The 24172-nt window shown below is 44.0% G+C and overlaps 1 protein-coding gene across 3 annotated transcripts in view; it reads left to right on the top strand.

The window, feature by feature from the left end:
- Positions 1-709: 709 nt before the first annotated feature.
- LOC112851309 (uncharacterized) overlaps positions 710-24172 on the top strand; it is a 46059-nt gene continuing 22596 nt past the window's right edge. Inside the window, exons 1-2 of one of the 3 annotated variants that reach the window (XM_086689769.1) lie at positions 712-2094; positions 6789-6903. The gene's annotated coding sequence lies outside the window, so the exon portion shown is untranslated. Of the gene's footprint in view, positions 2095-6788; positions 6904-24172 lie in introns of all 3 variants that reach the window. The other 2 variants (XM_086689776.1, XM_086689772.1) reach the window with 2 other exon arrangements.

Here is a 24172-nt window from a genome sequence, read left to right as displayed (position 1 = left end):
TCCCTCTCTCTCTGCCTTTCCCCTGCTTGTACTCTGTCTCTCTCTCAAAAATAAATAATAAATTTTTAAAAAGTTTATTTAAACTTTTTAAAGCAAGCAGAGGAGAGGCAGAAGAGAGAGAGAGGGAGAGAGAATCCCAAGCAGGCTACGGTTCCATGCTAAGCCCAATGCAGGACTCAATCCCACGAACCGTGAGATACCACAAACTGTGATCTGAGCTAAGATCAAGAGTCAGACGCTTAACCAACTGAGCCACCTGGGTGTCCCTGAAAAAATATTTACTGAGCATGGTCACTATACTGTCACATAGCAATGGCACAGACAGCCACTGCTTTCACGCTGCTCTGGTCTGGGTGGGCAGGAGGGGCACTGAGCAAGTGAGGTGGGTGGGGGGGGGGAGTGTTAAGTATTTCAGAAGGGGCAATAGGGGCACTGCAGGAGTACTTGTACAGAAAGAACCTGCTGGATGTAAAGGCCTCAATGAGGAAGTTGAAACCTGAGAGATGAAGTGGGGGTGGGTAAAGAGAGTTCCAGGCAAAGAGAACTGTGTTGTGAAAGCCCTAAAGCAATGAAAGTATCAGTGGCTGGACTGCAGAGTGACCAAGGCAGTGGCAGGACCTGAGGCAGCAAACAGAAGCCTGCTGGGAAGAGCTTTCTAGGAAAAGGTGAGGATTAAATTAAATTAAATTTATTTATTTATTTATCTATTAAAAAAATTTTAATGTTTGTTTTTGAGAGAGAGAGAGACAGAGCATGAGCAGGGGAGGGGCAGAAAGAGGGGGAGACACAGAATCCAAAGCAGGCTCCAGGCTCCGAGCTGTCAGCACAGAGCCCGACGTGGGGCTCAAACTCACAAACCACGAGATCATGACCTGAGCCCAAGTCGGACACTAACCGACTGAGCCACCTGGCGCCCGTATCTTATTTATTTTGCTAAAGTTTATTTATTTATTTTGAGAGCGAAAACACACAATCAGGGTAGGGGCAGAGAGAAAGAGAGAGAGAGAAGAGAGGGAATCCCAAGCAGGCTCTGCACTGACAGTGTGGAGCCCGATGCGGGGCTTGAGCCCACGAACCATGAGATCATGACCTGAGCTGAAACCAAGAGTCCAATGCTTAACAACTAAGCCACCCAGGTGTCACGAGATAAGGATTTTAGACTCTCTCTGGAGGCCGTGGGAAACTATGGAGGGGTTTAGGCAGTGTGGCTGGACCTACCCTGTTCGTGGGCAAAATGATGAATTAATCGTAGAGTAAGCAAGCCGTTGCAGCTTCAGGCAAGAAGTGATGGTGGCTTGGAGGAGGGCCACTTCTCCAGGGACTGAAAGAAATGACAGAGAACTTCTGGAACATTCTAAAGGATCTGATAGGGGGTGAAGGAGAAGGAAGAGCTGAGTGTGACTGTCAGATTTCTCAGGGGACTGTGTGAAGAGCTGGAAGACAAGGGGGTCTGGTTGTCATTCTAGGAGATCCGTCAAGGGCAAGCAGGGTGAAAAAAATAGGAGTCTGGAGAGGGAATAGTATTATCTGGAAACAGCCAATATGCCAATATGATAACACATTATATTACTGTTCACAATAGTTGCTGTCTCTCCTGAAGGATACCCAGTTGATACGAGGCTCGGCTGTATGACTCACAATGAAATGTGAACACGAGTGGCGTTGTACCTTTTCTTTTTGTTTCTTTTTTTAACTTTCTTTTTTTTTTTTTAATGTTTATTTATTTTTGAGAGACAGAGAGATACAGAGCACCAGCAGGGAAGGGGCAGAGAGAGAGGGAGATACAGAATCTAAAGCAGGCCCCAGGCTCTGAGCTGTCAGCACAGAGCCCGACGCGGGGCTCGAACCCATGAACTGCGAGATGTTGACCTGAGCTGAAGTCGGATGCTTAACCGACTGAGCCACCCAGGCGCCCCAACGTGTATCTTTTCTGAGTGGAAGATTCAAAAGCCAGCTCATGGCTGTCCACACGTCTTTTCCCTCTGCCAGGGGATCGGCGATGTTTCAGAGGCTGCCCATGAATGAAGAGCCTGGGTGCGTGAACAAAGACGTGGAGCAGAGCCCAGCCAACCCGTGTCGGGCAAGGAGACACTGGTGAGTCTCTACCTTTGTTTGTGTGAACCACCGGATTTGGGCTCATTTGTTTCTGCGGCATATGCTGACTACCCCTCTCCTCCTCTCGACCTTGTTCGGTGAGTGGGGGTACCAAAGAGCCTTCAGTTGGGATTGTGGGAATATCTTCGGGGAAGGAGCTGGTTTTCCTTAGGGTGCAAGTTGGAAGGAACATTCAGGGGGAGGTTTGTAGGGGTCACCGTGGAAGAGTTTGGGAAGGATGGAGGGAGGCAGGAGATGGGCAGAGAAGGACAACGCAGAGAGCAATGCGGATGAGAGAGGGAGCCTGGGGTGATGAGAGAGAGGGGGCCTGTATTGGGGGCGATCCCCAAGGAAAGCAAGGACAGGAACCATGATGAATTTGGTCATGATGCCCCTGGGAGGGCACTGGGCTCTCAGGCTCAGAAGCACATATTTCTGTGAAAGCAGCCCCCCAGTTCTTCCCTCGGTCCCATGATGAGATACATCTGGCCTGAGCTGTTCGTCACTCCACCCTGACTGCCAGCTCTCTGTGGGATGAACAGAGGAATGAAATTCATGCATCTACGCTCTCGGTCAGATTCCCTCCATTCCCCGCCATCAGCAAAAGGCCATCATCTATGAACCAGGATCAACTCTTGGCTCATGTTAGTGACTGTGGACAAGTTACCCAACCTCTCTGACCTTGGTTGCCTTAGCTTTAAAATGGGATGATAATAGTAGGGGCATCTGGGTGGCTCAGTCGGCTAAGTGTCCGACTTCAGCTCAGGTCACCATCTCATGGTTCACGTGCTGACAGCGTAGAGCCTGGAGCCTGCTTCGGATTCTGTGTCTCCCTCTCTCTCTCTCTCTCTCTCTCTGCCCCTCCCCCACTCCTACTCTGTTTCTCCCTCTCAAAAATAAATAAACGTTAAAAATTTTTAAAAATAATAAAATAAAATGGGATGATAATAGTTATCTAATTCATGGGACTGTTCTCAGAACTGAATGAGACGCTGGACAGACATCCAGATTTTTGGCAATTGTTTAGTCCTAATGTTAGTAATGACATCTACGCGGGTGCCCAGTGCAGACAAATGGTCACTCCTCTCTGCTCGAATGCCACACATTTTATCCAGTCTTCCTGCCCCCAGCCTTAGCAGAGAGGAAAAGGGACTTGTCCAAAGACCCAATCTAGAGCTTTCCCTACTATACCAGAGAAGGAAGTGGTTCTCTCAACTAGTGAGGAATGCAACTCAAAGAAACGTCCAGCAGGCAAGGGAGTGTATTAATTTCCTGTTGCTGCTGTAACAAATTACTGCAAACTTAGAAGTTTCCACCAATATAAATTTATTATCTTCTAGCTTGAGCGGTCAGAAATCTGAAATGGGTCTCACTGGGCTAAAACCAAGGTGTCCCAGGGCTACATTCCTTCTGGAAAATTGAGGGCAGAAGCCATTTCCTTGCCTTTTCTAGCTTCTGGAGGCCACCTGTATTCCTTGTGTCCACCTCCACATCTTCTGACCCTTCTGCCTCCCTCTTTCATTTATAAGGACCCTGGTGGTTACATTGGGTCCACTTGGATATCCAAGATAATCTCTTCAGCTCAAAATCCTGAACTTCATCTCGTCTGCAAGGTTCCTTTTGCCAGGTCAGATAATACACTGGCAGGCTCCAGGGATTAGGACATTGGGGGTGGGGGGGGGGCATGATTTTACCTACCACAGAAGGCAAGTTGAAAATTGGCTCTCAGGCCTCAGAGACTTTTTATGTCCCTCCTGCTCTCCCCAGCAGTGTGCTGATCTCTTCTTTATTTCCCTCTTTTTTCCCATTTATTTCAGCCCCTACAGCTCATTTTAAAATAGGTATCATCAGCTAGAGGTATTTCCTCCAAATCCCCTAATCCTTAGGAATGGTGGTCCCAGTTAATGCCCCCTCTGTTTCTGTCCACCAGAATGAGCTTGATCAGACAGGGTTTCCAGGTGGAGCCTTGTCTAGGACAGCACAGTCCAAGAGGAATTGAATGTGAGCTATAAATGTGAGTTACATATGTAATTTCAAAATTTCTAGGAGTCTCGTTTAAAGTAAAGTAAAAGGGCTCCTGAGTGGCTCAGTCAGCTGGGCGTCTGACTTTTGCTCAGGTCGTGATCTCGCGGTTCATGGGTTCAAGCCCCGAGTCGGGCTCTGTGCTGACAGCTCAGAGCCCAGAGCCTGCTTTGGATTCTGTCTCCCTCTCTCTCTGCCCCTCTCCCACTCACGCTCTGTCTCTCTCTCTCTCTCTCTCTCTCTCTCTCTCAAAAAATGAATAAACATTAAAAAAAGTTTTTTTTAAGTAAAGTAAAGGGGCACCTGGGTGGCTCAGAGGTTGAGCGTCCGACTTCTGCTCAGGTCTTGATCTCACAGTTTGTGGGTTCGAGCCCTGCGTCAGGCTGTGTGCTGACAGCTCAGAGCCTAGAACCTGCTTCAGATTCCATGCCTCCCTCTCTCTCTCTGTCCCTCCCCCACTTGTGCTCTCTTTCTCAAAAATAAATAAACATCAAAAAAATAAAAAAAAAATAAAGTGAGAAGAAATACATGGAATTAATTTTAATAATATATTTTTGTTTAATCAAATATGTAAAAAACACCATTTCAGATGCATTCAATATAGAAATTATTAATGAGATATTTTATATTAAGTCTTTGAAATCTGGCATGTATTTTATACGTTAGCACATCTCGGTTCAGGCTAGCTACATTGCAAATGCGTAATAGCCAACCATACCAGTGGCCACCATGTTGGATGGTACAGGCCTAGAACAAAAGCTCTGCAGGGGCCCCAGGGCCTAGAACAGTCCCTGGCACAATAGGCCCTCAGATTTGTTGAATGCAGGAATTAAAGGCTTAGGTTCTTTTCCATAGTGCTGAGCAGCTGACCCACTGAAGGAACCCTGAATAGGTGGGTCATTTGCATCTAATTTGCATAACACCTCCCAGGCATTTATTCTTCCTGGTTTTTTCTCTCTGCCGTTTCCCACTGGGTCTGTTCTTACCTGGACAACTTTGAAAAGGCTGCTTAGTCCTATCTGGAAGGTAAAGGACAGAAAGGGGACTCTCCGTGAAGCCAAATCCCTGGGGACCTCTGGAGGTGGGTGGGTGAGGAAGAATGTCCCCAAACATGTCTCCCAAGGCTCTTGTGATCTGTTTCTGGTCTCTACTCATCTCCTGTCTTATCACCTTGTTATGGATTGAACTGTGTCCCCCCAACCCCCCCACCAAATTTGCTTCTTCTCTCACCCATCCTTAGTGCTGCCCTTGAACTACATTGCTGTCCTTCAGCACTGAGGATGGGTGAGAAGAGGCTTGTATTAGTTTTTTGTTTTAATTTTTTTAATGTTTATTTACTTTTGAGAGAGAGAGAGAGAGAGAGAGAGAGAGAGGGCGCGTGTGCAGGAAAGGGTCAAAGAGAGAGGGAGACACAGAATCTGAAGCAGGCTCCAGGCTTCAAGCTATCAGCATTGGAGCCTGATGTGAGGCTTGAACTCATGACCATGAGATATGACCTGAGCTGAAGTCAGACGCCCAACCAACCAAGCCACCCACGTGCCCCAAAACTTGTATTAGTTTTCTGTTGCCATTTCCATAACAGAAAGACCACAGACTGGGGAGCTAAACAACAGACGTTTATGTTCTTAGAGTTCTGGAGGCTGGAAGTCCAAGATCAAATGGTCTCCTGATTCCATTGGGAAATAATGTCCAAGAGAATTGAACAGATGTTCACACAAAAACCTGTCCATGAATGTTCACAGCGTTGTTATCTGTAGTAGTCAAAGAGTGGAAATAACGCCCATGTTCATCAGTTGGTGAATGGATAAACAAAATGTGGTATAAAATGAAATATTAGGGGTGCCTGTGATGAGGTTTTGGAGTAGTGGGCGTTTGGTCAAGAAAGATTTCTTGAGATGTCTTTTGGTGCAAAAAAGGTGATTTTATTTTTATTTTTAATGTTATTTATTTATTTATATTATTTTTTAAAGAATATATCTAGTCTTTTTTTCTTTTTTAATGTTTATTCATTTTTGAGAGAGAGAGAGACAGAGTGTGAGCAGGGGTGGGGCAGAGAGAGGAAGACACAGAATCTGAAGCAGGCTTCAGGTTCTGCACTGTCAGCACAGAGCCCGACATGGGGCTTGAACTCAGGAACCGTGAGATCATGACCTGAGCTGAAGTTGGATACTTAACCGACTGAGCCACCCAGACACTCCTGTTTTGTTCTCTTTTTTTAAGAGTATTTATTTATTTTGAGAGAGAGAGAGAGCATGAACATGGGAAGGATAGAGAGAGAGAGAGGGAGAGAGAATCCCAAGCAGGCTCCATGCTATCAGCGCACAGCCAGATGCGGGGTTTGAACTCATGAACCGTGAGATCATGACCTGAGCTGAAATCAAGAGTCAGATGCTTAACTGACTGAGCCACCCAGGTGCCCCTATGTATTTTTTATTTTAGAAGAAAGAAGATTCCTGGGGCGCCTGGGTGGCGCAGTCGGTTAAGCGTCCGACTTCAGCCAGGTCACGATCTCGCGGTCCGTGAGTTCGAGCCCCGCGTCGGGCTCTGGGCTGATGGCTCAGAGCCTGGAGCCTGTTTCCGATTCTGTGTCTCCCTCTCTCTCTGCCCCTCCCCCGTTCATGCTCTGTCTCTCTCTGTCCCAAAAATAAATAAACGTTGAAAAAAAAAAAAAGAAGAAAGAAGATTCCTTCTAAGAGAGTTACTAAAAATCTGAAATTGAAAAAAAAAATGATACTTGGGACACAGTGACGGATATGTGGATATTCTGTTTGGATCTACACACTGCAGGTGGGTGAGTTGTCATTTGAAAGACCTGAATCACACTCCAGAGGTGGCTATGACAGGGATTTAGTGATCTGCCTCTCTAGGCGACACAGAGAGTTTGAATTCGCATAACAGATGTCAGAACTGCTTTCACTTCGGTAAAATGGGTGATAGCCAAGATGTGGGTTGGGTAGATACACCATAGGCTCCAATCCCACGAACCAAGGAGCCTCTGCTCTTGGCAATGGCACCCTAGCCCTAGAGTTTTCAGACCCTGCACCCCCCCCCTCTCCCCCCCCCCCCCCCGCCCCCGGCCGCCATGCAAGTTGCTGCCACCTGATCCTGATGAGATGGGCTGACCCACGGCTAGTGAATGGTTTCATCTGTTTCCAGTGAAGCTTTCATACAAGGTGCCTAACATGGAGGAACCTGGGCCTCACTGATCTTACGGAGTGGGTTGTGTGGCTATTTTATTGTCAGCCTGCTAATCAGTGCTTATATACCAGACAGTGCTGGGACAAGTCCTTTTTCCACGAGGCACACTCCATGACAGTGAGTTGTGGGATGGAGACCTAGAGCTCTCCATGACGGCGTGACTGACGTCTCTAGTGACTGTGAATGGCCAAACTGGCTGTGATGGATGAATTGTAGCCCCCCCCCATTATGTGTTCAAGTCCTAACCTAAGCATGGGACAGATAGGTCTTTACAGAGGTATCAACTTAGAATGAGGTCATTAGGGTGGTGCCCTAACCCAGTATGGCTGGTGTCCTTAGAAGAAGAGGAGATTTGGGGGCGCCTGGGTGGCTCAGTCGGTCGAGCATCTGACTTCGGCTCAGGTCATGATCTCATAGTTCGCGGGTTCCAGCCCCGCATCGGGCTGTCTGCTGTCGGCACAGGGCCCACTTCGGATCCTCTATTCCCCCTCTCTCTTTGCCCGTCCCCTGCTCGCGCTCTCTCAAATATAAATAAACATTTAAAAAAAAGAAGAAAAGCAGGAGATTTGGACACAGGCACACACAGAGGGAAGAGGATGCGAAGAGGCAGGTAGAAGATTCTGGAACAGATCCTTCCCTCCCAGCCCTCAGAAGGAACCAACCCTCCTGACACCTTGACTTTGGACTTGCAGCCTCCAGACCTGGGAGACAACACATTTCTGTTGTGTGAGACTCCCAGCCTGTGGCACTTTGTAACAGCACCCCCAGAAAACTAGTACACTGGGCTTGTGGCAAGGTGACATCTGTCACCTGTGGTCACCAGGGTTGGTGACCCTCCTGTCACCCAAGAACTGCTCCTTCTTCCTTAGTCTCAGTCCTTGCCAGGATGGTGCTGGCATGGATCTGACCTCAAGCTTCTCCTTTTATAGCAAAGGCACTGTGGTCTCTGCTACTGCTAGGTCTCTGAGGGTTCTAGATCACCCCCAAATGCAGCATCTGAGGCATGGCTGGGCCCCACGGTCACACAGCCTTGCAACTGCATGCTTGGGGAAAGGAATGTGGGAAGCACTGCAAATCAGCAGGGCCTGGGCCGTTGACCCGAAACCTAGAGGGGCGACTTGGCATTACTATTCCTTCGAGCGGCATTTGCTATTATGAAACCCGAGGCCAGCACTTGACCCCACTTCATCAGCGCTTTCCTATGTGGTGTGACCCCAAGGTCCGGGAAAGTTACTCTGGTTTTTCAAACAGCGCAGCAGGAGTCAAGAGAGGGAGTGTGGTGTGGCTGAATGACTCTCTTGTGTGTGTGTGTGTGTGTGTGTGTGTGTGTGTGTGTGTGTATTTTGAGAGAGAGTGTGAGCAAGCAGGAGAGGGACAGAGAGAGGGACAGAATCCCAAGCAGGTTCTGCACCATCAGCACAGAGCCCGATGCAGGGCCCGATCTTAGGGACCATGAGATCAGGACCTGAGCTGAAATCGAGAGTCGGGTGCTTAACCGACTGAGCCACCCAGGTGCCCCTGACTAGCTCTTCCCTGGGTCCTTCTTTTGGAGAACATTTGTTCCTGGGGGATGCACAAGAGGTAGCAGAGCTAGCTGGTCAGAGGGGGTGCATTCCGGTGGAGACGGAGCTGCCCCAGAACAGTTTACAGAGACACAAGGAGTCTGAAGTGTGGGATTCAGTAAGCAAGCACTTGCTGTATGCCAGATCACGGTTAATCACTGAACATATCACTGCTTTTAGTTCTTCCAACTACGAAGTAAGGGGCGCCTGGGTGGCTCAGTCAGTGAAGCGTCCGACTTCAGCTCAGGTCATGATCTCGCGGTTCATGAGTTCCAGCCCTGCGTCGGGCTCTGTGCTGACAGCTCAGAGCCTGGAGCCTGCTTCGATCCTGTCTCTGTGTCTCCCTCTCTCTCTCTGCCCCTCCCCTGCTCACGCTCCGTCTCTCTCTCAAAAACAAATAAACATTTTAAAAAATAAAGAAAATAGCTCCAACAGTGACCATTTAAATTCTGTCTGAAGCCTCAAGCCCTGTGCTCGGACCTAACGCACATCGCCTCATTTAATCGTCACTGGGACGGATGACGTAGGAACCCTCTTTACCGTCCCTGTTCTGTGGGAAGAGCAGGCAGACCCCTGGCAGTTCAGTCACTCATAGGAGGCCACAGATTGGGCAGCTGCCCAGCAGAACAGTCTGACTCCAGAGCGCCCACTGCCCTCCGCCTTCTGTCCGTGAGTCAGCTGAGACTCAGGTAACCACAGACTTGCTCAAGGTTAAAATAATAATCATCCGGCGCTGCCTTGGAGCTCAGTCTTCTCCAAAGTGCTACTGCGGGGCTCCTGGGTGGCTCAGTCCATTAGGCGTCCGACTTCAGCTCAGGTCATGACCTCATGGTTTGTAAGTTCGAGCCCCGCTTTGGACCCTCTGTCTCTCTCTCTCACTGCCCTCCCACTCACACTCTCTATCAAAGATAAACATTAGAAAAAAAAAAGCACAGTAGAGAGAAAAAAAGCAAAATCACTCTTAACCACAAACCACACCAGGAGCTTAATTAATAGCCTTTGAGTTTAAAAACAAGCTTAGGAGGGGCACCTGGCTGGCTCAGTTGGCAGTGTGAGACTCGATCTCTGGGTTGTCGTGGGTTCACACCCCACACCAGGTACAGAGATTACCCCAAAACAACAACAAAAAACCGGGCTTAGCAAACTACTGTTGAATCTTTTAAATCATCAGATATGATTTTATAAACCATCTCTAATTTTCAAACCAACATTGCTTTTCCTGGATGGAATTCATCTAAAAATGTTTCAGGCCTTAGAAAGAATTCAGGTATAAATATCTTTAACAGGAAAGAAAAACTAGCAAGTTTCATTAGCACGGGCAGTCTTATCATCCTTTTTCTCCTCGGGTGTTAGAAGCTTGAGAACAGTAAATACTGTGGAATTCAAAAATACATTTGCTTTGAGATTTTCTTTGGCCTTCAAATCCAGCTAAGACTTCATCGATTGAAAACTAACCCCCATTTTTAAAAGGGGGAAGCACATGTTCTGATCCATTTTCCTCTAAAACATCAGGGTTTATGTCCTTTTCACTCAGATGGGGGAATAGCATAGTCAAAGCATCGCGCCTTGAGAATGTGATTCGCTTTAGGAATCTTGAAGATTCATATATCTCTGGGATATAAAGTTCAGGAAAGGGGATGAGGCTGGACTGTAACAGAAAGTAACTTTCACGAACTGTTCATGCTGTACGAAATTGGCTGGTAGGCAGCGAAAAGGATAAATTCTGTGACTTTGTCTACTCATGGCCCTACTCTCAAAACTGGTCACTGGGCGTGCCTGGTGGCTCAGTCGGTTGAGCTGAGTGTCCAATTTCAGCTCAGGTCATCATCTCACACTTTGTAGGTTCGAGCCCCGCTTCAGGTTCTGTGCTGTCAGCTCAGAGCCTGGAGTCTGCTTCGGATTCTGTCTCCCTCTCTCTCTTCCCCTCCTCAGCTCATGCTCTGTCTGTCTCTCTCTCAAAAATAAAGAAACGTTTAAACAATACTGGGGGATTTTCCCACAGCACAAATTTCTCCAGTTCCCTGGGGACACTGACTGGATATCTTACAATTCAATTCTCCACTTCAATTCTGACTTCAATATCTGGAGTTAGTGTGGGGTCCCACAGGTGAAGGGCTCCATCCCACAAGACCGGCCCCTCCCCTGCAAGTAGTGGGTTCCCAGGTTACCTCCAACTTCTGTCTGACTTGGCCACAGATTGGGGTTCCCATGACCCCCTCCTTTGGGTCCATAATTTACTAGAACAGTTCATGGAACTCAGGAAAGCAGTTTTCTTCCTGGATTACTGGCTTATTATAAAGGGACAGGCCAATGGAAGGGATGCATAGGGTTAGGGAGAGTGATTCAGAGCCTCCGTGCCCTCTCCGGGCATGCACCCTCAGCCCGGAAGCCCTTAGAAGGTCTGAGTGAGGCTCACTACCTAGGCATGATTGCTTGTCATTGGCCTTTGGGGATTAACTCAACCTCCACTCTCTCTTCCCTTCCCAGAGGTCAGAGTTCTCCAAGGTGGTTCTCTGACAAACAGCTCTCATCCTAGGGGCTTTCTAGAAGTCACCCCATTAGCCTAAACCCAGATGTGGTTGAAACAGGCTTGTTACGAAAAACAAAAGATGCTCCTTTCTCTTTATCACTCTTACTATCTGGAAATCCAAGGGTTTTAGGGACTCCGTCTGGAAAGGGGACAAAGATCCAATATCTGTTTCTCGCTATAAATCACAAAGGCACCGGAACCTATTGCAAAGCTTCTGGCAAGAGTCTGAAACGATTGGTTTTCCCTGTGTGTAACGTGCTCTTGATGGCACCCCCAGGATGGACGGAAGAGAACCAGGGAGACCATGATGAGTCAGGATCAATGATGAAGTTACTCTCTCTGGGCTCCAAACCCACCTTCCTCTGCTCCGCACTGTGATGCTGAGCCGGGAAACCACGTTTCTGCTTTGCCAGATGGTTCTCTGTGAGATCCTGGCAGTAGGGCTTGCTAGACTGCACAAGTCGGGTGATCAACTCGTTCCAGTTTGCCCAGGACTTTCCCAGCATTAGCGCTGGAAGTCCTGCCTCCCAGGAACCTCTTCCCGGGAGGGCTGGACACCCCACGCAGAAGGAACTTGCCTGCTGCTCTGGTGTGAGTTCCCCCAGCAATGCTTTTTCCCTGTGGCGGCGGCCACAGCAGGAGCACCCGAGTCCAGTGTGTAGTGTGCTAGCATGTGGAAACTCAGTTTTATCACAAACATCAGCACCAGGCGGCTGGTGCCCTCTCTTCTGGGTCTCTGTGCCCCCCAGCTCTAGCAGGGCTAGCTATGGTATATGGTATACCAGGCTGCGGTTCTCAGAGTGAGGTCCCCCCTCCCAACAGGGGTCAGCATCACCTGGGAGCTTGTTGGACACGCAGAGTTTCAGGCCCCGCCCCAGGCCCGTAGGAGACCCCTACTCAGGGCCAGCAGTCTGTGTTTTAATTTAATCTGGGGGAGGGACAGAGGGAGAGAGAGAGAGAATCCCAAGCAGGCAGCGCAGAGCCTGACTCAGGGCTCGAACCCACGATTGGTGAGATCATGACTTGAGCCAGAATCGGGAGTTGGGCGTTCAGCTCACTGAGCCACCTGGGAACCCTAGAGTCTCTCTGTTAAAGTAGCTGGTGTAGTTTCTGTCTCCTCACTGGACTCTTATGGGTCCAGAGCTCGCTGCCATAATACAGCTTAAATGTGAAGATTGTCCAAACCAGAGCAGTGGGAGTGAGGTGAAGAAGTGACAGAAGGTATTTAAAATTTTTTTTAACGTTTATTTATTTTTGAGACAGAGAGAGACAGACTTCATAAATACTGGAATACCATGGATTCCTCTAAAAATGTGGCTTTATGCTTTAAGTGTAAAGTTGGAAGTTATCATAACACCAAAAGTAGTATGCTATTTGGAAGATATTTAGCTTCACAAATAAATTAGCTGTAGGTATTGAGACAGAGAGAGACAGAGCATGAACAGGGGAGGGTCAGAGAGAGAGAGAGAGAGAGAGGGAGACACAGAATCGGAAGCAGGCTCCAGGCTCTGAGCTGTCAGCACAGAGCCAGATGCAGGGCTCGAACTCATGGACTGCAAGATCATGATCTGAGCCAGAGTCAGACGCTTAACCAACTGAGCCACCCAGGCACCCCTGATGGAAGATATTTAAAAGGCCTGATTAGGGGTACCTGGGTGGCTCAGTTGGTTAAGGTTCTGACTTGATTTCGGCTCAGGTCATGGGTTCGAGCCCAACATTGGACTCTGTGCTTTTTTTTTTTTTAAATACTGGGTGTATGTGTGTGTGTGTGTGTGTGTGTGTGTATTTATACATATATAAATAGTGTATCTTCAGAGAGAGAGAGAGCACAAGCAGGAGAGGGGCAGAGAGAGGGAGAAAGAGAATCTCAAGCAGGCTCCACGCTGTCAGCACAGAGCCAGATGCAGGGCTCGAACTCACGGACCGCGAGATCATGACCTGAACCAAAATCAAGAGTTGGACACTTAATCGACTGAGCCACCCAGCCACCCCATCAAGATTCTTTTTTATATTGCTTCTTTTGATGAATTTTTGGAAAGTCTAGGCATAGTTTGGAAAATGTATCCGGTTCCCAGGTCATTAGGAGACTCAGCAGTGTTTCCTTGTATTATGGGAGGGTTGTAGTTTTTTGCTTATAACTTTGATACACTTCGAATGTAAGGTGGTTTCCGTTGTGAGGAGTGATTCCAGCTTTCCCCTGGGTTGTCTATTTGTTCCAACACTAGTAAGTTAGATATGTGCCCAAAGTCCTTTCCTAAATTAAAAAAAGGTTATATTATTATACAAATGTACATGAACAATTGGTTCTATTTCTGGATTTTATAAATTTTCCCTTGATCTGTATGCTTATTCGCACACCAATACCACATTGTTTTACATGGGTTTTAATGTCTGGTAGAGCTACTCCTTTGTTTTCTCCTCCTCCTCCTCCTCCTTCTCCTTCTTTGCCTGTTGTACTCCCAAATAAACCTCATAATCAAGTTGTTTGGGTCTAGGAAAAAGCCCTGATGGCATTTTTATTAGGGTTGTGGTACATTTATAAACTAACTCAGGGGAATTGATCTATTTATAATGTTGGCCGCAGCTTTGTTTCCATCCTTGGAATCCAGGCGCCATCTGGTGGCCACTGTGCACAACAGCAACATTTTCTCTTAAAAAGACACTCAAAGCCATCAACGTTTATTATTACCACACACACTTTCTGTGGGTCAGGTAGTGGGGAGGCTTTGCTGGGCGGTTCTGGCTCAAAGCCCTGGCAGTGAAGACATTTTCCAGGGCTGCAGTCATCAGACAGCATGATTGGGGTGGGGGATCCCCTTCACACACATGGAAGACAGTGCTGGCAGTTGGCGGGAGGTCTGTTCTTCAGCATGTGGCCCTCTCCGTAGTGTCCTCATGACGTGCATCTGGTGGACCCAGAGACAGTGAGGTGGGTACTGCAATGCTAGATAATTTTAGATTTGGAGGAAAGTTGCAGATAATACAGAGAATTCCCATTTGTCTCCTCCCCTTGCTCCCGCTGATATTAACAGTATAGTACAATGATCAAAACCAGGAGATTAGTTGCTCCTGGGTGGCTCAGTTGGTTGAGCATCTGACTCTTGATTTCAGCTCAGGCCGTAGTCTCATGGTTTGTGAGTTCAAGCCCCATGTCGGGCTCTGTGCTAGCAGCACAGAACCTGCTTGAGATCCTCTCTTTCTCCCTCTCTCTTTGCCCCTCCCCCCCAAATAAATAAATAAACTTAAAAAACAAAACAAACAAAAAACCCCAGGAGATTAGCACTGTTATTATTATTATATTATTATTAACAAAGTATACTGTTAACTAAACTACCAACCTGATTTGAATTTCAACAGTCTTTCCACTGCTGCCTTTTTCTGTTCCGGGATTGAACCCAGGATTCCACACTGCAGTTAGTTGTCCTGTCTTCTGGGCTTCCTATAGTCTATGACAGTTCCTCTGTATCTCCTTGCCTTTCATGACTTTGACACTTTTGAAGAGTACAGCTGCTTTGTAGAATGTCCCTAAAGTTGGGGACTGTCTGCTATCTTTTAGGTTGAACTGAATTATGCATTTTTGCCAAGAATACCATATGAATGATTTTGCGTTCTTCTCAGTGAATTGTATCCGGGGCTTCCTGGTGTCCATGTGTCTTATTATTGGTGATGCTGACTTTGATCATTTGGTTACAGTGCTGTCTGCTCTGCTTCTCCACTATAAAGTTACTGTTTTTCCCTTTGTAATTTGTTTTTAAATTTTTTTTAATGTTTATTTATTTTTGAGACAGAGAGAGACAGAGCATGAACGGGGGAGGGTCAGAGAGAGAGAGGGAGACAAGAATCTGAAACAGGCTCCAGGCTCTGAGCTGTCAGCACAGAGCCCGACGCGGGGCTTGAACTCACGAACTGCCAGATCATGACCTGAGCTGAAGTCGGACGCTTAACCGACTGAGCCACCCAGGCGCCCCTCCCTTTGTAATTAATAAGTGTATTAAGGGAGATACTTTGAGACTATACAAATATTGTTTCCTCATACTTTTGCCCAGTAATATTAGCATCCATCTGTGGCTCTTGTCTGCAGCACTTATTAGTGGTTTATTTGCCTAATAGAGATATTTCGATTGCTTTTTCCTTCTACGTTTATTTTATTAAAAATTTTTTTAATGTTCATTTTTGAGAGAGAGAGAGACAGAGCGCAAACAGGGGAGGGGCAGAGAGAGGGAGATACAGAATCTGAAGCAGGCTGCAGGCTCCGCACTGTCAGCACAGAGCCCAACGCGGGCTCGAGCTCACGAACCGCAAGATCATGACCTGAGCTGAAGTTGGACGCTCAGCCAACCGAGCCACCCGGGCTCCCCTGTTTAAGTCAATTTTATTGCAGTATAATCCACAGACAGGAAAAAGCACAATTATAAATGCATTGACCATTATAAGGTCAGTGCATTTTGCCCAATGTATACATTCATGTAACCAACACTACGGTCAAGATATAAAACATTTACACCATCCCGAAATGTTCTGTCATGTTCCTTTGCAGTCAATTGCACCTTCTTTCCCAACTACAGGCAACTAGGCAAACATTGATCTGCTTTCTGTCACTATAGATTAATTTTGACTCTTCTAGAATTTCATATAAGTGGAGTCATACAATACGTGCTCTCTTGTGCCTGGCTTATTTGTTCAGCAAAATGTTTTTTTGAGATTTATTGTAATTGTGTCAGTTGTCCATTCTTGAGCAGAATTCTGTTCAATCATATCATTGTTCATTGCTGAACAGTGTTCTATTCTGCGACTCTACCATAATTTATTTATCTAGTCACTGAGTTGTTTCCAACTTTTGGCTATTATGAACAAAGTTCCTATGAACATCATGTATAAGTCTTTGTATGGACGTACGTTTTCATTTCTCTTGGATAAATACATAGAAGTGAAATTGTTGAGTCGTATGGTAATTATATTTCATAAGAAATTGCCGAACTATCCCCCAAAGTGGGTGTTAGCATTTCACACTCCTGCCCGCAGTACAGGAGAGGTCCAATGCTTCCTGATCTTTAGTCCTTTCAATTTTAACAATTTGAGTAGTTATATAGTGATATCTTACTGTGGTTTTATGTTTCCTGATGTCTGATGGTGTTGAACATGTATTCAAATGTTCGTTGGCCATTTATTTTTGGGAAGTGACTGATATTTTGCTCATTTTAAAACGGAGTTGTTTGGGGGCGCCTGGGCGGCTCGGTCGGTTGAGCGTCCAACTTCAGCTCAGGTCATGATCTCGCGGTCCGTGAGTTTGAGCCCCGCGTCGGGCTCTGTGCTGACAGCTCAGAGCCTGGAGCCTGTTTTGGATTCTGTGTCTCCCTCTCTCTCTGCCCCTCCCCCGTTCATGCTCTGTCTCTCTCTGTCCCAAAAATAAATAAACGTTGAAAAAAAAATTTTTTTTAATGTTTTTTAATGTTTATTTATTTTTGAGGGAGAGAGACAGACAGACAGACAGACAGAGTATGAGTGGGGGAGCGGTAGAGAGAGAGGGAGACACGGAAACTGAGCTGTCAGCACAGAGCCTGACACGGGGCTCAAACTCACAAACAGTGGGATCATGACCTGAGCCGAAGTCAGACTCTTAACAAACAGAGCCACACAGGTGCCCCATAATTTTTATTTTAAAAATAATATTTTAAAGAAATTAATGGTGACAAAAACCGCTTTTACGTTTACCTACATTTTTCCCATTTGCAGCTTACATTTTTTGTGTAAATCTAAGTTTCCATCTGATATCATTTTTCTTCTATTTGAAGAACTTCCTTTAACTTTCCTTCCAGTAAAGATCTGTTAGTGGTAAATTATCTTATTTTGTTCATCAGAGAAGGTCTTTATGTTATTTTTATTTTAGAGAGAGAGAGAGAGAACGAGCATGCACAAGTGGGGGAGCGGGACAGAGAGAGAGAAAGGGAGAATCAAGAAGACTTCATGCTTAGGGCACCTGGGTGGCTCAGTCAGTTTCTGCTCAGGTCATGATCACACAGTTCATGGGTTCAAACCCCTCGTCAGGCTCTGTGCTGACAGCTCAGAGCCTGGAGCCTGCTTTGGATTCTGTGTCTCCCTCTCTCTCTGCCCCTCCTCCATTCGTGCTGTCTCTCTTTGTCTCAAAAATAAATAAACATTTAAAAAAACTTAATTTGCATATATTTTTATGCATTGGACATTTTCCTGTTCTGAGGTCATTACAGTCCCCAGGCAAACACTTATCTTTGTGGTCTTGTTATTTCTGTGCCAGCTTCCAGCACAGATGCGATTTATAAAAGTTCCAGGCTCTTGCTTGCTCGACCTGATGTCTTTTCTTCCTCCATAAATCTTATGGCCGTATAACATTCATAAGGAAAGAAGTCCAAATCATAAGTGTACAGACTTATATTTTCACAATTTGCACTTTCTGATGAAATCAAAACCGAGATTAAGAACTGACTAATGCCAATATCCCAGGATCCACTTTTATGCCATAATGAAGCCACTAATCCCAGAGGTAACCACTACCCAGATTTCTTTTTTTTTTTTTTTTAATGTTTTATTTTATATTTGTGAGAGAGAGAGTGAGCCGGGGAGGAGCAGACGGAGACAGAATCTGAGAGGCTCCAGGCCCCAGGCTCCAAGCTGTGAGTACAGATCCTGATGTGGAGCTTGAACTCGTGAGCAGTGAGATCATGACCTGAGCCAAAGTTGGATGCTTAACCAACTGAGCCACCCAGGAGTCCCAAGGAGATTCTTTAAAAAATTAAAAATAGAACTACTACACAATCCAGCAATTCCACTTCTGGGTATGCATCAAAAAAAAAAAATTAAATCACTATCTTGAAGAGGTATCCGCACTCTCATGTGCATTACAACATTTACGATAGCCAAGAAGTGGAAATGATCTATGCATCCATCATTGGATGGAGGGATAAAGAAAATGTGGTATTTCATACCACGTGGAGCCCCTCCGCTACCCAGATTTCTAACACTATAGGTTAGTATGACTGTATTCCAGCTCTGTGTAGATGGAGTCAAGCAGTATGCACATTGCACCTGACTTCTGTGGTTCAACATTATGACTCTGCACTTGATCTTAGCCAAAAGGCCGAGAAGCGATCAACATTGTGACTCTGAAACTCACATGTTATTGTGTGTCGTTGAGGGTTTTGTGGGTGTTTTTAAAAGATTTTTTTTGGTTTTTGTTTCTAAGTAATCTCTACACCAAAGGCGGGGCTCGAACTCATGACCCCAAGATCAAAGTCCCATGCTCTACTGACTGAGGTAATCCGGCACCCCTGTAGTTGAAGTTCTTTTATTCTCATATCTGTGTATTCTTCCATTGTGTGAATACAAGGCAACTTAATCCTTCTAGCGTACATGTTCATTCGGCTTGTTTCCAGACTTGGCTATTAGAGTAGTGCTGTGGTAAATATGTTTGTACATGTCTTTTGGGACATTTATACATGAAATTCTTCTGAGAATATAGCAAAAAGTGCCGCCTTGTTTGGAAGGCATATTTTAGCTTTCACAGACAATACCAAACAGTTTTCCAAAGTGGTTGTAACAATGAATTGATATTTCCACCAGCATTGTATGAGGATTCTGTTGCTCCAAATAGTCCCCCAGCAAGGGCAACTGGGTGGCTCAGTTGGTTGAGTGCCTGACTCTTGATTTTGGCTCAGTCATGATCCCAGGGCTGTGGGATGGGGCCTCGCATGGGGCTCCGTGCTGAGTGTGGAGCCTGCTTGAGATTCTTTCTCTCTCTCCTTCTGCCCTTCTCCCCTGCTTGTGTGTGCTCTTTCTTTATATAAATTATATATATTATAATTTAATATTATTATATAAATATATATTTATATAAAACATATAATATATAATATTATATAAATATGTATATAATGTATGTAATAAATAAATGTATATGAAATATATATATACATTCCCCCGACATTTGATATTGTCTGTTTTCCCCCCATTTTGGCCATACTGATGAGTGTGGAGTGATATCACACTGTGATTTTAATTTTCATCCCCCTGTGACTACTGAAGTTAAGACTCTTTATGCTTGTTGGCCTCTTGGCTGTCTTCTTTTATAACGTTCTTTTTCAAAATGTTGCCTTGTTTTTCTCTTGATTACCTCTCTTTTTCTTATATATTGTTAAAAGGTCTTTACATAGTCTCGGTATGAATCCATTGTATCTTCTCCCATTCTTTCTTATTCATGTATATTATAAATAGAATTTCTTCTTTTTGGGGAGCGGGGGCACCAAATTACTTAATTGAAGGAATGGTACAAATGAAAGAAGTTAAGTAGATGTTTTGGCAGAATTTCTTAATTTTAAAGTAGTCCGTTGTATTATTTTTCCCTTTAAGTGTGTGCCTTTGGTTTCCTGTTGAGCAAATCTTTGCATACTCCAAGGTCATGATCATAGTCTTATCTGCTTCCATCTAAAACTTTTCTTGTTTATGCACATATATATATATATATATATATATATATATATATATATATGACATGTGTGGTCTCATTGTTGTGGATGAGGTAGACATCAAAGACTTTCTTTTCTTATGGGCACCCAACCCATCCAAGCACCATTTTTGTACCCCCAGTGTACTTCCATGTCTCTTCTGTCATAAATCAGGTGGGATATACTTGCAGGTAAGTTCGTAGACTTCTCCACTCTTTTCCATTGCTCTATTTGTCTATCCTTGTACCGCAGTCGTGCTATCGTAATTATAATGGCTTTGTAATAGGCCCTCCAGCTTTGTTCTTTTTCTTCAGTGTTGCCTTAGCCATTCTTTGCTCTTTTCGTTTCCACATACATTTTTAGAATCAGCTTATAGATCTTCACGAATAATCCTGCTGGAATTTTGCCTGGGGTTGCATTGATGTATATGTCGATTTAGGAGAATTGACATTCTAAAATGGAGATTTCAATCCATAAACATAGTATACCCCCTATTTATTTGGTTCTTAGTTCATTTTTCTCAGGAATGGTTTGTGGTTTTCAGTGTGGAAGTCTTACACATTATTAGATATTTTCCTAGATATTTGGCGTTTTTGATGCTATCTTAAATGGCATAACTTTTTTAAGAAGATATTTTAAAGGTCATCTCTAAACCCAATGTAGGGCTCAAACTTACAACCCTGAGATCAAGAGTCACATGCTCCACTGACTGAGCCAGTCAAGCACTCCTAAATGGCATCACTTTTAAAGTTTCTTTGTTGGTAGTATTTAGAAAGTACATAGAAATAAAATCAGCTTTGAATCTGAATCCAGCAACATTGCTAAATTATGGTATGTACCTTTAGATTCCATTTTATTTTCCATGTGCATCACCATGTTATCTGTGAATAATAACAGGTTTATTTATTTTCACCCAATCTGTGTCTTTTATACATGTGTTTTGCCTTAAATGCATTGGATAGAACCTCAACAAAGTGATGAGGGTGGGCATACTTGCTTAATTCTGATCTTAGTGGGGAAAGCTTTCAATTTTTTACCCTTAATTATAATAATTCATCATTAATTGTGATTTGCTGTAGAAATTTTATTTTTTTAAAGTTTATGCATTTTTGAGAGAGTTGAAATCAAGAGTCAGATGCTTAACCAACTGAGCCATCCAGGCACCCCTGCTGCTGTAGAAATTTTAGATGTTATTGTAAGAATAAGGAACTTTTCTTCTCTTCTTAGTTTGCTAAGGATTTTACATTTTTAAATTTCTTGAACAAACCCTATTTGGTTTTGATATGTTTTTAATTTTTTTGTGATTTATTGGGATTTCTTTTTTTCTTAAATGTATATTTATATTTGCGAGAGAGATGGGGGGCAGAGAGACAGGGAGACAGAGGATCCAAATCAGGCGCTGCACTGACAGCAGAGAGCCCCGTGTGGGGCTCAAACTCATGAACTGTGAGTTCATGACTTGAGTTGAAGTCAGACACCTAACTGACTGAGTCACCCAAGCACCGCAATTTATTGGTATTTCTTTTTTATATATATTTAATTTTTTAATGTTTACTTATTTGAGAGAGAGAGAGCATGAGTAGGGTAGGGGTAGGGACAGAGTAGGGTAGGGACAGAGAAAGAGACACACGCATGTAGAATCCAAAACAGGCTCCAGGCTCTGAGCTGTCAGCACAGAGCCCAACATGGGGCTTGAACCCATGAACTGTGAGATCATAATCTGAGCCGAAGTTGGACAGTTAACTGCATATATATATATGACAAATCTGATGAAACTAGAAAAAGGCTATCACATCAAGCCTAAACAAATTAGAAGGAAAGAAATAATAAAGGGCAGAAATCAGTGAAGTAGAAACAAATGTACAATAGAGAAAAACTACATCAAAAATCTTACTACTTATGAAATTGGTTAGTGCAAGACAAAAAGAGAGGGAACACAAATGAACAATATCAGGAATGAAAAAAGAGGCATTAATATAGGTTATACAGACATTAAAAATGTAAGGTATTATGAAAAATGTTAAGGTGGTAAGTTGGACAATCTGGTGAAATAGACAAATTCATTGAAAAAACTTTGCAAATTCACTAGTGGAAGAAGAAACAGAAAATCTGAGTAGTCTGTTTAAAAATTTATCATACCTTGGGGCGCCTTGGTGGCGCAGTCGGTTGGGCGTCCGACTTCAGCCAGGTCACGATCTCGCGGTCTGTGAGTTCAAGCCCCGCGTCGGGCTCTGGGCTGATGGCTCAGAGCCTGGAGCCTGTTTCCCATTCTGTGTCTCCCTCTCTCTGCCCCTCCCCCGTTCATGCTCTGTCTCTCTCTGTCCCAAAAATAAATAAACGTTGAAAAAAAATTTTTAAAAAAATTTATCATATCTTGGGGCACATGGGTGGTTCGGCTAAGCGACTGACTCTTAATTTCGGCGCAGGTCATAATCTCATGGTTGATGAGTTCAAGCACCGCATTGGGCTCTGCACTGACAGCACGGAGTCTGCCTGGGATTCTGCCTCTCTCTCTCTCTGCTCCTCCCCATCTGCTGTCTATTTCTCTCTCAAAATAAATAAAAATAAACTTAAAAAAAAAGTATCATATTTCATGGTTCTTGGAATCAATCCCTGCCATCAGGCTTGTGCTCACAGCATGGAACCTGCTTGGGGTGTTCTCCCTCTTCTCTCTCTCTGCCCCTCCCCCAACTCATGCCCCCCCCCTTTCAAAATAAATAAACTTAAAACAATAAAAGTTTATCATAAAGAAAACCCTATGCCTAAACACAATGGAAGAAATTGCATCAATCTTGCAAAAATTCCCGCAGAAAACATAAAAGGGGAACACTTCCCAACTTTTTTGTGTGTGTCTGGAATAAACTTGATTCTGAAATCTCATGAGGATATTAAAGAAAACAATATAGACCAAGCTGTCATAATCACAGATGCAAAAATATTTAACAAAATATTAGCAAATCAAATCCAGTGATATATAAAAGGATATTACATCATGAGCAAATGAGGTTTGTTCCAGGAATGAAATGTATTTTTAACATTCAATGCATTTTACCACACTAATGAAGAAAAACAAAAATTATACAGTCCTCTTGGTAAATAAAAAAGTAAAGAACATTTGACAATACGCAAGACCCATTTATGATGAAACCTGTAGAAAACTGAAACCAGAGGGCAACTTCCTGAGTCTGTTGAGGGATATCTCTTCACGTCCCCCCCCCCCCACCCCGCCAAACAAATCAACAAACACCATACTCAATATCAAAATGTTTAAATGATCCCCCTAACATTAGGGTTAAAACAAAGATGTCTGCTGTTACAACCTCTATTTGAAATTTTACTGGAGGTCCTAGCTATTGAAATAAGGTGAGAAAAAGAAGTAAAAGACATACGAATTAGAAAAGACTGAAACTGTTATTACTTGCAAATCATATACTTGCTTTGGGTTTTCTAGGTACACAATCCACATAAATTTAGAATTCATGGATTTAGCAATGTTGTTATGTATATGTCAATAAATAAAAGCCTATTGTACTTCTATATACCTGCAATAAGTAAGAAATAGAAGACATCATACCATTTACATTAAAATACGACAAAGACCTTAGAATGAATCTAACAAAATGAACAAGTCCACTACACTGAAAAACACAAGATTCCTGTAAGAAATTAAAGAAGCCCTAAATAAGAAAGAATATAACATTCATGGACTAGAAGGCTCAATATTGTAAATATATAAAAATTTCTCCAAATGTGTTTAATGCAGTACTGATTAAAAATTACAGAAAATTTTGTGGAAATTGACAAGCTGATTCTAAAACTGCATTCTGAAAATGCAAAGGGCCCAAAATCACCAAGGTAAATTTACAGAAGAATAATAAAGCTGGAGGACTTTTGCTGCCATTTTTAAAGATCTGTTATAGAGCTACAGTGTTTAAGACAGTGAGATACCAACACAAGTCAGTGGAACAGAACAGAGTCCAGTAATAGGCTCATACATATGTGGTGACTTGATTTTATGACAATCTACTGCAATGCAATGATGCTGCCCCAAATCAATTCCAGATAGTTGGAGACTCTGCAATGTAAAATAAAAATTTTAGAGGGAACGGAGAATACCTTCTTGACCTTGGAAGACACAAAGATATTTTCAACAGGACACAGGAAACATTAACCATAAAACTAAAATATTGCAAGTTGTAATATATTAAAATTAAGAACAGTTTTCATCAAATAACATTAAGGGAGTGAAAAATCAACTCAAAGAATGAGAGAAGATATTTTCAATATATATA

The sequence above is a fragment of the Puma concolor genome, chromosome E2 (assembly GCF_028749965.1).
Source record: "Puma concolor isolate L17-30 chromosome E2, mPumCon1.1.hap2, whole genome shotgun sequence".
NCBI lineage: Eukaryota > Metazoa > Chordata > Mammalia > Carnivora > Felidae > Puma > Puma concolor.
Note: the sequence above shows the minus strand (reverse complement) of the source record. Positions and strands in the feature narration are given on the sequence as shown.